Source organism: Colobus angolensis, unplaced genomic scaffold, assembly GCF_000951035.1.
Source record: "Colobus angolensis palliatus isolate OR3802 unplaced genomic scaffold, Cang.pa_1.0 Scaffold226, whole genome shotgun sequence".
NCBI lineage: Eukaryota > Metazoa > Chordata > Mammalia > Primates > Cercopithecidae > Colobus > Colobus angolensis.
The window spans coordinates 3491235-3506940 of NW_012115444.1; positions in this window are offsets into that span (position 1 = coordinate 3491235).

Here is a 15706-nt window from a genome sequence, read left to right on the forward strand (position 1 = left end):
GCGCCCGGCCCAATTTTTTTGTTTTTGTATTTTTAGTAGAGGCGGGGTTTCACCGTGTTAGCCAGGATGGTCTCGATCTCCTGACCTCGTGAACCACCCGCCTCGGCCTCAATTGCTGGGATTACAGCCACAGCGCCCTGTCAGCAAAATTTTTTTTTTTTAAGAACCAGTTTGTCAATGTAAATGCAAATGTTAAAGGAAAATAATTTTTGAATACTTAATGAAACGGTTGGAAAACTTTTAGTGTTTTTAGAACAACTTGGGCATAAAAATCTACTTTTTAAATGGTATATTTTATGAAATCTAAATCAGATCAAGTAGTTCTTGGCATATAAATCAAGATATTTTGTACCTATAAAATCCACACTGGATTTTGAAGATTTTGTTCAAATAAAAGAATGTAAAATATCTAATTAATATTTTTTATTTTTATTATAAGTTGAAATTATATTTGACATATTGTGTCAAATAATATATATTACTAAAATTAATTTCACTTTTTTTTTACCTTTTTAAATGTGGTACCTAGCAAATTTAAAATTGTATATGCAGCTCACATTGTATTTCTGTTGCCAGCACTTGCCTGTACATCCCAGCTTTATGGATTTTGTGGAATAGTTCCAAAATCCCAAAGGTATCACTACCCAGTTATATATAAAATCATCCAGATCAATGTCATCTGCCCTGTAATGCCAAGTTATTTGTGTGTCACTGACCCACCATATCCTCTCTTCACTGTCAACTAGGGAATCTGTTTGTGAGATGCCCACAGTTCAAGTTCAATCTGGCCATGTAACTGAATTCCCTGAAAACAGGCTGTCTGTGGAGGAATGTAATCAGTGATCTTAGACTAGTTATCATTTATTTCAATCAACTTAGGAAAACTCTAACTGATGGAGAACCAGAAATCAAATCTTAGAAGATTATATTAGTCACTATTGATATGGTTACCTATGCCTGAAAACAAATTGATTCATGGTGCCAGGCAAGGCCTTTACAAGATAAGACAAGAGCTGGATTCACTGTCTCAGTTCCTGAAAGAGAACAGAGACCAACTAGGATCAATACATTCCTGAGCCTGGAAAAGGAGAGATTGTCACATGCTATAATTCAGGGGAAAAATTAATCTGGAAGTTTCTATCTCCCTTAGCTACCTTTTCCGTACTCTTGTTTTGTCTGGATTCGTGCCAGATTCAGGACATTTGTGTCAGTTATGTCTTGTGGTTTAAAAAAAGCAATTATTGGATCAAGTCAGAAGATCTGGATGAGAGGTCCTGGTTAATTACACAGTCTCTCTCAGTTTTCTGGTCTGGATTGGATCAGCTGATCTATAAGAAACCTGCTAGAGCCATGGTTTTGTGTTTCTAAGTTGTTCTGAGACACAAATCCCAAACTATGTAAAACTCGCTTAAAATCTGAACTACATTCTAAGAACAAGATTTGAAATGCTATCATTTTCTTTTTTCTTCATCAATAAAGAAGAATGTGGAACAATACACTTGTATAATTTTCTATTTACTGGGAGTCACTATTACATTGTTTTATAAAAGCTGCTTGACATTTTTACCTTATCAAAAATGAAATAGCAAGAAGGAGGATTTAGGAATGCTGTTATATTTCTAATCTTGCTCTTTATTTGTAAGTGTGGGACCCTAAAAATGGAAGACTGTTTGTGTAATAGCATTATAGAGAAAATGGCCAAAGAATCATATTTCTTCTTTCACTCACTTGATAAAGCCTTCAAATGTTAGTTTGAACTAACTTTTAGTGGTGTTAGAAGTGAAAACTAGCTCTCTAGGGTACATAGTTTTTATGCTAATTTCCTGCACCTCAATGTGGACAATTATTCTAGGGCATGTGAATGATCCATTCACTGAATGAAGAAAAATTATTCCAAATGATTATTGATGAGTTAATCAAGATAACTGTGTAAAGTTTTTTTATCCATTAGCGGTAACATCTACAGTATTTCACAATCATCATAATAAAAGAGCCAAATGCTAATGGGCAAGGTAATCAGACTTAATGAAGAACAGTGAAAAATCTGCTTTTAAAAATAGTTTACAGTTTTCATAATCACTGAAGTGGTCAGTGAGTCCCAAGATTCTTCATATTTCATAATGTGTGTTTGCAAATGTTTTTCATCACTTAAAAAATAGTCAGATTTTTCTAACGTAAAAAAAGAATAGAAATAAATGGAGAGGGATTCATTTAAAAAAATAAATACATATTTAAAAAGCTATTCATGTTGCAATGGTGACTTAAAATGGGGGAATCTCTATGCATTTAAAAATGCGCAACAACTTTTTTATGTTTTTTTCTCCCATCTTTATCCTTTTACTCAAATTTGGTAATTTTATCAATACAAGCTCAGATAAGTCTGGACTCACAATTTTATTTTAATTATTCATTATATATTGTGGTTTAAATTTGTATCGATTTATTGATTCTGTACCCCAATGTATTGCCATGATGACATGAGGGCCTGACATTCACCCTCTTTTGAGAAAAGCTATGTAAAGTGTTTCCTTATTAATACATCACTGTATTTTGTATCATGTGGTCTCATTACCCTGGCATTTTAAGGTAGGCCCAGCTAGGGCTGCACCCTCCATGGAGCCAGTGGGAACCCCGCCCCTTCTGAGTTGGGAAGGGAGATCCCCAGGCGCTGCTGCAGCCGCCCAAAGCCCTTCCGCAGACCCAGCCCTCCTGCTCTACGGAGCAGGCAGGAGCTCCGCCCTCCTGGGCGGGGCCACAGCCATCCAAACTACTGCTGTGCATCCGAGCCTCCCTGTTCCCTTAGAGTTGGGCCCGGAAGCAGGCGAGAGCTGCCCTCCCAGGTGCAGCTGCAGCCTCCTGAACCGCGGCTGCAGACCTGGGCCTCTGGCTCCATGGAGTAGGCAGAAGCCGGGACAAGCAGGAACCCCGCCCGTTTTTAAGTTGGCAGGATGGGAGCTCCCCGGGGCACCTGAAGCCGCCCTCCCAGGTGCAGGACCTGAGCATCTCTGCGACCTGCATCCTTGGGGACAGAAAGCATAATTAAGCAGAAGCATTCTTAAAACTAGTTGTGGGTTAAATGAAAAAGTCAACTAGAACAACATAAAAGGTAACTGTGAGGTGATGGTGTGTTACTTAGCTTGGTTGTCATTTCACAATGAAAAAGTGAAAATCAAAGCATCACATTTACACTTTTAATATGTACAATTTTTATCTATCAATTATACCTCAGTAAGGTTGAAAAAAGTGAGAAATAATAACAATACATTCATATACTGCTTTAGCCATTTTTTAATATTTTTAAATCTTAAAGTTTGGGGGATACATAGTAGGTGTATGTATTTAGGCGGTACATGAGATATTTTGATACATTCATTCACTGTGTAATATTCTTATCAGGGTAAGTGGGGTATTCATCACCTCAGGCGTTTATCCTTTCTTTGTGTTAGAAACAATCCAATTATACTAGTATTTTAAAATAACAATAAATTATAGTTGACTGTAGTCACCCTGTTGTACTATCAAATACTGGATCTTATTCATTCTATTTTTTTGTACCCATTAACCATCCACACTGCCCCCTGCATTGCCTACTACTTTTCCCAGCCTCTAGTAACCATCATTCTGTTCTCTCTGTGAGTTAAATTGTTTCACTTTTCAGCTCTGGCAGATAAGTAAGAACATGCAATATTTGTCTTTCTGTGCCTGGCTTATTTCACTTAACTTAATGGTCTCTGGTTCCATCCATGTTGTTGCAAATGACAGGAACTCATTCTTTTTTATGGCCGAATAGTATTCCATTGTGTATATGTACCACATTTTCTTTATTTGTCTGTTGATGGACACTTAGGTTGCTTCCAAATCTTGGCTATTAATAGTGCTGATATAAACATGGGAGTGCAGACATCTCTTCAATATTCTGATTTCTGTTCTTTTGGGTATATACCTAGCAGTGGGATTGCTGGATCATATGGCAGCTCTATTTTTAGTTTTTTGAGGAGCATCCAAACTGTTAGTGATTGTACTAATTTACATTCCCACTAATAGTGTACAGGGTACCCTTTTCTCAGCATCCTTGCCAGCGTTTGTTACTGCCTTTTAGATAAAAGCCATATTAACAGGGGTGAGATGATGTCTCATTATAGTTTTGATTTGCATTTCTCTGATGATCAGTGATGTTGAACGTCTTTTCATATGCCTGTTTACCATTTATTTGTCTTCTTTTGAGAAATGTCTATTCAAATCTATTCAAATCTTTTGTCCATTTGAAAATCAGATTAGATTTTTTCCCTATAGAGTTGTAGCAGGAAGAACCGCAGAAAAAAACTCCTCAGACACTGAGTTAAAGAAGGAAGGGGTTTATTCGGCTGGGGGCTTGGCAAGACTCCTGCCTCAAGAGCCCAGCTCCCTGAGTGAGCAATTCCGGTCCCTTTCAAGGGCTCACAACTCTAAGAGGGTGAACGTGAGAGGGTCGTGATCAATTGAGCAAGCAGGGAGTACATGACTGGGAGCTGCATGCACCGGTAATTAGATCGGAACAAAACAGGATAGGGATTTTCACAGTGCTTTTCTATACAATGTGTGTAATCTAGAGATAACATAACCAATTAGGTCAGGGGTCGATCTTTAACTACCAGGCCCAGGGTGTGGCGCCAGGCTGTCTGCTTGTGGATTTCATTTCTGCCTTTTAGTTTTTACTTTTTCTTTCTTTGGAGGCAGAAATTGGGCATAAGACTATATAAGGTCTCCTCCCTTAGAGTCATTTGTGTTCCTCACATATTCTGGTTATTAATCCCTTGTTGGATAGTTTGCAAGTGTTTTCTCCCACTCTGGTTGTCTCTTCATTTGTTGATTGTTTCCTTTGCTGTGCAGGAGCGTTTCAGCTTGATGTGATTAGCCAATCTTTTGTGCAGAGCCATAGCCTCGCTGACGAGAAGAAATACTTTACAGAGTTTGTAAAGTTTACAAACTGTAAAATATTTAAAGAGGTTTATTCTGAGCCAAATATGAGTGACTATGGCCTCAGGCATAGTCTCAAGAGTTCCTGAGAATGTGTGTCCGAGGTGGTTGGGTTCCAGCTTGGTTTTATACATTTTAGCAAGACATAAGACATTAATCCATGCATATAAGATATACATTGGTTCGGTCTGGAAAGGTGGGAGAACTGGAAGTCGAGTGAGAGGACTATCAGATCATGGGTGAATTCAAAAGTTTTCTGATTGGCAGTTGGTTGAAAGAGTTAAGCTATTATCTGAAGATCTGGAATCAGTAGAAAAGAGTGTCTGGGTCAAGATAACGGGTTGCCAAGACTAATGTTCTTATTAAGTCTCATAGGTGGCTGCCCTTAGAGACAATAGATAGGAAATGTTTCCCATTCATATCTTTAAAAGGTGCTAGACCTCTTCAGGACGAGGTCCTGGAAAGGGAGAGATCTGTATGTTAACATGGGCACTTTATAGATGCAAATTTCCCCCACAAACCCAGCTTTGCAGAACCATTTTAAAATATGGCAAAGGAACATATTTTGGGGTAAAATATTTTGATTTCCTTCTTTATCCATCATATGATATTATGCCAGAGTCAGGTTGGAAAGTAAGCCAAGTAGGATGAAATAAAACCCACCTGATGAGATTTTTTTTTGGCTTGTAGGGCATGGTTCCCCAGTTTCCTTAGATAGGAATTTGGGCAAGAGAGAAAAAAGGTGAGGATTTAATTCTCAGCCTTACTTTTGCCTTTACCTATGGAGTTTCCTGTCATCTTTCTTGGCCAAACCACACTTGACAATACAGTTTCATTATCTTTTTTTTTTTGAGACAGAGTCTCACTCTCTCAGCTCACTGCAACCTCTGCCTCCTGGGTTCAAGCAATTCTCCTGCCTCAGCCTCCTGAGTAGTTGGGATTACAGGTGCCCAACACCACGCCTGGCTAATTTTTGTATTTTTTTAGTAGAGACAGGGTTTCACCATGTTGGTCAGGCTGGCCTCGAACTCCTGACCTCAGGTGATCGCCCACCTCGGCCACCCAAAGTGCTGGGATTACAGGCGTGAGCCACTGCGCCTGGCCTCATTATCTTTAAAGTAGATTATTTAAAGAATTTAAAGACATTTACAAAGCTGATGAATAAAGAACTTTTCTACATTCTGTAATTTTATGAAAACTTCTAAAATTTTACACTTAACCTACACATACTAAATTCAAAGGCAATTCAAACACTCAACTAAGTTTTTATAGAAACAATTCTCTTCTTGCACTCATCTTACACTTATATTGGTTTATATAATGCTTGATTAAGTTACGTAAGTAAAGGAACACATAGAACCAGGACAAATGCATTTGGAAACAAGTGCAATTGACTCTTGGTAAGCAGAAAACTTAATTGGAATTGCCTGCTACAGAGGTGTCTGTAGTTGCAAATTTCCAGCATGTTTTAGCCATCAATCAGTGTGTTTTGTAGAGGAAATGGAGAGCACTGGTTTTTCTGGTAAACTGGTTAAATAGCATTTGATTAAGAAAACTTGCACTGTACTTTATTCTAGATATATGAAACAGGGTTTTAGAAAGCTAAAGTTAAATGGATACTGGTGTTTAAATGTTTACTTTACAAAGTATGCTCCCTTTTAAGGCATCAAGCTCTGTTTTTGAATGTTAAATTTCCGGATATATATTATTTTTCCACTATGCACAGAGCAGTGGTAACAGCCAAGCTGGGTAGAAAGATTTCTTCCTTGTGGCTTAACTACAATTATGTTTTATTATGTTAAATATACGTACATCTTATGCAATCCTGTGCAGTCAAATCTCAGAAGTGAAAGAATGGTAGAAAGTTAATCTGAGGTTGTAAAATAAATGGATTTTGAAAGCAAAGAAATGCTGTTTTAGGGATAGTCTATACTAACCTTAATTTTTGTTTCTAATAGAGAACCTCGTTGATACGATGGTAATGTATCAATTGAATAAGAAGTGTGTCCTATAGTTAACCATGCTCAATAAGTATTTACCATATGAATGATTGAAGTATGTGGCTGCTTTAAGAATGTTAAAATTATTTTAAAATCTCCATTGCTACAATGTTTTAAATGTTAATTTTCTTAGTAAATTATTACATTTCTTAAAAATGGTTTTCTGGAACAATGGTTTCAGAGTGTGGCACCTGGTATTTTGTTTTCCTGAAAAGCACATTGTAATGTGTGGTGGAATGATTAAGAGCATGGATTCTGGAGTCAAACTGAGTTTCTTTATATTCCAGTTCTACCACTTAATAACTTTAAATATTGGACAAATAGTTTGACTTCAGTTTTCTCATCTGAAAGTGGGTATATTAACAATTCCTGCCTCATAGAGTTGTTATGAGCATTAAATGTAGAAGATAATATGTGTTAATAATATAGATTAACTATTAATCCACGGAATTGTCTTTTCATCTTTGTCAATAGTTTCTCATATTTGTGTGAGTCTATTTTTAGACTGTCAATTATTTTCTACTGATGTAGGTGTCTCTATGCTAATATCACACTATCTTGATAACTAGCTTTATAAGAAGTCTTGAAATTAGGTACTGGTCTGCCTTGGTAATGTTCAATGTGCACTTGAAAAGAATGTGTGTCTTCTGTAAATGGAGTGTTCTATGAATATCAATTATGTTAAGCTGGTTGACAATGTCAAGTCTTGCAAATTAGGGGCCTAGGGGTCTGCAAATGTTTTCTGTGAAGGGCCAGATACTAAATATTTTCAATTTTGTCCTATACATTCTGCCACAACTACGCCAGTCTGCAGCCATAGCCAGACAATGCATAAATGGATGTGGCCATATTAAATTCACAATGAGCTGGATTTGGACCAAAGGTATGTAGTTTGCTGACCATGTTCTAAGGCCTTACTGATTTCCAGTCAACTTGTTCTATCCATTATTGAGAGATAAGTGTTACAGTCAGCAACAATAATTATAAATCTGTCTCTTTCTCCTTTTAGTTCTATCAGTTTTTGCTTTAAGGCATCAAGCTCTGTTTTTGTGTATGTATTTTTAAAATCTGTTATTAGGTACATAACTGTTTAGGATTGTGGCTGGGTGCGGTGGCTCACGCCTGTAATCCCAGCACTTTGGGAGACCAAGGTGGACAGATAACCTGAGATCAGGAGCTTGAGACCAGCCTGGCCAGCATAGTGAAACCCCCGTCTCTACAAAAAATACAAAAAAAAAAAAAAAAAAAAACCTAGCCGGGCATAGTAGAAGGCACCTCTAATCCCAGCTACTCAGGAGGCTGAGGCAGGAAAACTACTTGAACCTGGGAGGCAGGGGTTGCAGTGAACCAAGATCACACCACTGTGCTCCAGCCTGGGCAACTGAGCAAGACTCTGTCTAAAAAAAAAAAAAAAAAAAAAAAACCCCACAAAGAATTGTTATACCCTCTTCATCAATTTACTGCTTTAGAATTATGAAAGACCTTTTTATCATTTTGATCTGAAATCTACGTTTTCTAATATGAATACAGCTACTCCAGCTTTCTTTTGATTAGTGTGGACATGGTATATCTTTTCCTGTACTTTCTCAGAGTAGTCTGTTCTCAGGCCAAGCTTGCTTCCTACTCTGCCATAAGGTGAGCCACCTCTGCCTGCCTGGAGATCAACCTGCGGTCATTCAGTTCTACCAGTGCCTGGCTGGGTAAGTGTGATTTACTCTGGCAAGAATTAGAAAACTATTGTGACTGCATATTTAATTTCACAGCCCCTACACTAGCTTTAATCTGTAATAAAACAGACAGACTTCAGTGTCTATATTTCTATCCTTTCAGCATTTTGGAGGAAAAGAAAAAAGTGTTTTGATTTGTTTGCTAAAACCTCTGCAGGCGAGTAGTATGTGAAGGGAATATTGCATAGACACTAGCTTTTGTTATCTCATGAAGCACTGATTCTGAATACTCTATGTGCCCCTTGGTTATCGAAAAGAGACAGAGTATCTTAATGTTGTCAAACTTGGCTGCAGCCAAAGTGTAAAAATTTTGCTTTCTATTAGCAAGTTATTTTTGCAACAGATATTCTTCTATTTTGTTACTAAGTAAGACAACATCATCTCCCGATTCCGGTGTTGGGCTGTATCACTGGGTCTCACTGTGCCTCTGACTCTCACCTGGCTCAAACCTCACCCTCAGAGATCCAGGAGGGATATGAGGGGCAGAACTGAAGTGAAGTCTGGAGAAGGAGAGAGCTTGAGGAATAGAGTCAGAAGGTGTGTGGTGAGGAATACAGTCAGAAGGTGTGTTGTTCATCTTCCCTGTTAAGAAGAAACACTAGAAAGTTCTATGTTTTCCTGGATTTGTTAAAATGAAGAATCCTTGAGTCCAAAAGCCAAAATAGCTTGTCAGACATGTCACGTATCTTTAAGCACAAGTTGGCTGGACCAGTTTCCCTACATCACCCTCTGTCATTGTCACTTAGCCACAAAGTCACATCTTGCAGCCTGGGTAATCATGCACACTGAACACTTCCTAGAGATGGTTCTAAAAACTATCTGGGGGGGAAGAACAGACCAAATATCCAGAGGTGGTAACAAGGCCCCAGCCTCCCTGGAGAACACTCGTAACACCAACCCAGTCCTCTTCCCAGGCCTGTTCTCCAAAAGGCAGCAATCTTTTATGCCATAGATATTTATTACAGGGCCTACTGAGGTTCATTTCTTCAGACACTTCTATGGAATTTCCAAGAATTCATGCAACTTGTAAAATTATGAAACTTCTCATCTAGGTGCTTCCCCTCAGCTTCATTATGCAAGTAACTGTTCTACATTTTGTGTTTACACTTCTTTGGGATTATTTAAATATTTAAATATCCAGCCATGTAGAAATTCAAATATCTCTTAATGAGGCAAACTTCTAAGCAGGGACTTCACGTCAGTGTTAACTGCTTTCCAACTGCAAATGATGTGAAAGTTTCCCTGAACTAATGGCTGGCTGACTCAATGGAAGATGTCACCTTTAAGTTCCCTGAAAAGAAAAAGTCCTCCGAGCTCGTCCAAGGCCAAGCACACCTCACACCTTTACAGCATGAGGAGATATCAACCTGTTCAATGTGGTTAAAGGGAAAACAGTGAAACCTGAGTTGACAAGAGGAGAGGAACATCCACAAAAGGGGAATGAGCACAGAGAGAAATCAGTCAGAACCTCAGTGGGTGTCACACTTTATAAAACGTTAACTAGCTCTTCCTCTGACATTATGAATCTGATATGATTTGCAGAGACAGTAGGGAAAAATGAACAGAAAATTTATTCTAGCCTAACATTCTTCTCTTCCATTTAGCAAGTGTCTTATTACTAAAGTTTATTTCTCTCAAAACTTGGTCTCTGTGGCCAACTGGTTTTATTCTGTCCCATGGCACCAATCAGGCTCTTAACCTGACCCTGCGCTCTGGCACTCAGGGACCAAAGAAGAAGGAATGATGTATGCTCCCAGCAAATATTAGTGTGTAGATTCCAGTAAAACAGTTCAGAGAAGGGTCTTGTGAAAATGGGGCTGGAGAGGAATTGTCTTGATGTGGGAAAGGTAGCATGCATAGGGTGGCTGTTGGATACCAGGGTTTTCCAAAAGCAAATGGTGTTAATAGAACCGTCAAAGGACAATACTGAACTCAACTCCTTCTTGAAGTCGTAGGAGGTGGGACGTTTGTGTCTTGAAAGAAGATTACATTAAGCCTGTTGTCTATTCCTTCTCTCCTTCCAGAGCTGTAAGTTGGTGCTGTTTGCCAGGGTTGGTGTCTGCAGAGGGCCAGGGGAATTCCAAGCGAGGGAAACAAGGAGAGCTTCTTGGACTCCTCAAGGTAAGAAACGTGGTGAGATACTTGAGGATCTCTGGTTCCCATTCTAGTACCTGCAGCATTGAAGAGCCAACAAGGACTTAGGACAGAAGCCCGTGTCAGGAATAAAGCATATAAAATAGACTCAAAATTTGTCTGTGCCAAACCTCTTAGGAATGGAGTATATATCTGCTTAATGAAGGAGAACCCATCCATATACTTAGGAGGTGGAACACCAATATATGAGAGTTCTCAACCTATGGGAACTCTAAAAGTGCTCCTAAATTTGAATTCCCTCTCTTCCACTCTGGCCGAGACTTGGCCCCTAGGAAAATAGCAAAGTGCAAAGGTGTTGACTCTCATCAGTTAATAAGTCCACTAGTGTTTCTGCATTACTCACTGTTAGTCACCAGGCATTCACTAAGCATCCACTGTAAGCATGAACAGGACTACAGGCTGTTAGTTTGTGTCATTTGCTGATGTGTCTGCCCTCTTCAACTGCTCCTACTTCCAATGTCTGTGTAATATTTTGTATCTCCTGACAATGCAGCTGGGTTGGGTACTAACAAAGAAGGCCAGAATGAGCTCAAGGGTATTGCATTATTGCTGGAAGAGTGTTCTCATTAATAAAAGCTGGTATTGTGTAATGTCATTCACATATTACTGTACATGAGATGATGCAATGTAATGCTGGCCTTTGATTCACCCAGAGCTTAATGGGAGACTGAGACTGGTCATTCCAAATCCTTGAATTTTTCCACTGAGAATCATAAAATATTAGAACTGGAAGGGACTTTAGAGAATAGCTCACCCAACCTCCTTTGTTTTACCAATGGGGAATCTGAGGCTTATGTTATTCTTTGTTGAATGTACCAACTGGAATCTGGCCAAAGTGCCTGTTTCTACTCAAAAATGTAACGTTTGGAAACAGACTGGGTCCTGTGCCATCTGCTACCATCCTTGGTAGACTAGAAGACTAGGAATCCAGAATAGTTCCAAACTGTCTAATGCACTTCATCTACAATATTAGCATCCCGGTTCCAGAAATTCTCTCCCTGAGGGTACTCGTATGTGGCACAAAGGCAGGGAAAATAAAAATAATTCTTGTTTTCTTATAATTTCATCTGATTCATCACTGCATCAAGGTGAGCTTGCTAATCTTAGATCTCAGATCTCCAGGGCATGGGCCCAGCCCTCTTTGTTTGATACAGAGCTATGAAGGCTGTCCAGCTTTGGTACCAATCTCAATGGCATGTTTTTGTTGGACCATTTAAAAAATGACATAGTCCCCATTGGAGCTTGCACCTGTGAGTTTGCCTACCTTCTGCTGTATCTCCTTAATAGGGGAGGCAGGTAGTCTACCTGTTTAGAATGAGTTCAGGCTACACAGTCTACACAGCATCAAGATATGGAATGTGTAGTTCACAATTCACTTTTGCCTGAATTATTTGTGTAATTGTGGAATGGGTTAGAAAGGGCATTTTAAAGAGTTATTCTTGGCTGTCGTAGGCTTTGTTCAATGGAAACACGTTTGGCTCTGTGTGAATTGGCCTAACAGAGAAGTCATGGACAACATCCTCTTTCTTAGGAAAGCTTTCAACTGGAGAGTACTGCAAAAATCTTGGGGACACGGAGCCAAATGAAGCTGTTGACCCAGGGTTGGCCATCACAAGTGTTTTGTAGCCAAGGAAAAATTTGCTTGGGATCAAGATGCTTAGCAGGACTCCTGAGCGTGCCAGAAAAGAGACTGGAAATTAGTAGAAGTTGCTTCTGTCTTTGAGAAGGGCCCTTCTATGTTTACATAATACAGAGTTTTTGAAATAGAAACCCCTGGCCAGAAAGTTAGAGACCAAGAGAAGAAATAGAAATTAAATGAAATTCTTCCTTCGGCCTCCCCCTCATCTCTGTAAAAATAGAGACTTCCTTTTCCACTTACAGATGGGGAGGGCGCTGCTTTGCAGTTAGAGCTGAGTTGTGAGGTTGAGGCAAGCTGGGTTGGTGTTGGCAACTCAGAATGACCATCTCTTCGAATTGAAACCCGTACCCCAAAGAGTCTTTGGATTGGGAAATAGTACAGCTTCCCCATGCATAAGAGTAGGAGGCACTCCATTTAACTCTAGAACACCATTTTTTGGCAAGCCTAGCATTTAGGCTTAACTTAGCTATACCCTTCTCCTACTTTATCAGAAGCTAGACATTGAAACTTATCCCTGGCACCTGCTAGAGAGAGAGCAAGGAGTATCAGAATGGTCTTTTGAAGGATCTGGTATGTTCAAGAGACAAATACACAATTTTGTTTTCATTTATTCACTTGCTTAATAAGCATTTATTCAACTTCTGCCTCTCCTAATCTGTGTGATTTGCCATGCTTGTGGAGAATGGAATATGAAACGACTGAGTCTTGGCCATCCACGATCTTTCACACTAGGCAGAGAGATAAGACAGACCCACAAATAATGATAATAAGCAGTGAAATGTAACAAGCTCCTCAAGAAAGGTGGAATGAAAAGTTATAGAAATTCAGATTAGAGGAGGACCTAGCTGAGCTGAGGAGGGCAGGGAAGGCTTCATGGTGGAAGTGACAGCAGGAATGATGAAGAGTAGCATTCCAGGTGGTGAACTACACATGCAAAAGCATTAAGGCCACAAAGCATGGAGGTATGTTTGGAAAACAATGAGGCCTCTAGTTGGAGGTAATGTAGAGGATGAGTTGAGGGTAATAGGAACTAAGACTGAATGGAAGCTTTGAAATGCCAGGAGAAGAATCTGGAACATAAGGTAGGAGAACAATGAAGAATCACTGAAGATTTCACAGAATGAAAACAAACTATTCTGTAGAAAAATTTATCTGGTAGATGGGTTTAGAAGGTGAGATAAGAAAGAGGAGGTAATTCAAGAAGCAATTAAAACAGTCTGGGCTTTAGACAATGAAAGTCAGGAAGAGGAGTGGGAGAGTGAGAGGAATAGGAAAAGGCAGTGGAAACACAATGAGAAGGCAGAGAGGAGACACTGTGGCACTAACGTGGCAGCTGATCAGATGTGGGGTAGGTAAGGTAGAACACCTGTCAAAGATGACTGAGAATTTTTAGCTTGGTTGTAATTCCCCTGTGGGTAATGATCTCAACTGTTTCTGTTTAGGGAGAAGGGTTTAAGAGAAAACTGATTGCTAGGATGAATTTGTCCAGGGCTTATACCTGGGTAATATAATGGTCTCCAAAGGAGTAGCCTCAGAAGATATATTAAGGGCTACACTGTGATGGAACTTTCTTGAGAGTGACAGATACAGAGAATGTGCAAGGCAGAAAATACCTGCTTTCAGTGAGCTTACAGTTGGAGAAGCAAGAATAGCACAAAGGAATAATGCCACACTCTACAAGAAAGAATGTAATGAATGGCTTAATTATGTATTCAAGATTGTGAATTATATAGACATTTAGAAGCAAAGAGAAGCGACGAAACAGGTGGGGCTTCTTGGAGGAAATGTTACATAAGATGTTGGGATTTTGAGGGAAGGAAGAGAGAAGTAGGAGAATAGCACAAATAAAGGCAGAGTGCTGGGGGTGGACAGTGGTGTTCATGAGGGACTGAACAGACTAACCTGGACATCTCTTCTACAGGAACTTAGAAAAGTTCTCAGTCATCCGAGGGGTATGAAGGGTGCAGGAGAATACAAACATTGAGCAAGATTCACAGTCGGAGCATGCAAATATTATGCACTACTCATATCAGTGGTGCATAATATTTGCATGCTCCTATTGTGAATGTTGACTCTTAATGTAACCATGTAATATTACTCTTTTGGGGTGATGGGGGAAGGAAAGTTGGATGTGTGTGTATGAAAGAGCAAAATTCCTATCTTCGTTGGCAGGGAACCAATAAATAATGCTTAAAATTAATACATCAAGAAATGGCATTGTAAGCATACCTACAAACATAGAAACGCCTAGGGGAGGCAAAAGATGCATGAGGTGAGGGCGGTTGCCTCTGGGGCAGGAGGATTGGGTTAAAGGGGGCAGAGGGCTGCAGATTTTAATTATATGATGTGGACTTAAAAACTCTCTTAGTGTTACAGTTTTTGAAAAAAAGAATGAAATTTTAAAATGATGATCTGATTTCATCCTGAGGTGATGATTGGAGTGCATTAGTAAGACAGGACACCTGGGCCCACTGTGCTGCCTTTGATGGGGAGCCTGGGATGATTTCCTGGGAAGGTCCAAGGCTGTTTCAGCCACACTTGTGCCCTGATTTTCCCACCTTCCTGGGGGGTCCTCCAAACTCAGCTGTCTCAGGCCCTTTTCCTTTTAAAACACTGCCTTAGCTTTCCATCTGGGTTCTTCCCTCCACCTGGTCCAAGGCAGCCTGGGCGGCAGTGTCCACAGCACCTCACTTCATTGATGGAAAGAAGCTCCAAACTTTCATTTCGTCATACTGCAAATTATTAACAGGATGTTTCCTGTTCATGTTTATTAACAATGTACTAATAAAAATGATAACTGTGAGAAAGGGATAAAGTTTCATCTATCTTACAGAGTTCTTACCCTCATGGTCTCGGGCTGTGGTTCCTAATTCATTGTCCTTTTTTAATGATCTGGTCTGGACTTGATTGTCCCATTTTTATTCCAGTTGGCTTATCCAGCCAAGAAAAGAAAAAATACAAAATCCTGGGCAAGAACCGTTAAGTGTCACAAGTGGATGATTTGCATTTCTGGGGATCCCCCAGATAGGGGAAACCTATTTAAGTGAATGCTTGTTCTATAAAAGAATTGTTCTTCTCTCTCCAGACTGAAAATAATCATCAGAGTTCTCAGTTTATTTTGAACATATCTTCCTCCAAGCTTCTCAACTTCCTCTACTCAACCCCCCTCCAAAAGAAAAAAATAAAGTTCTTTAGCCTCTCCAGATCTGGGGGAAGACAGCAGCAAAGGT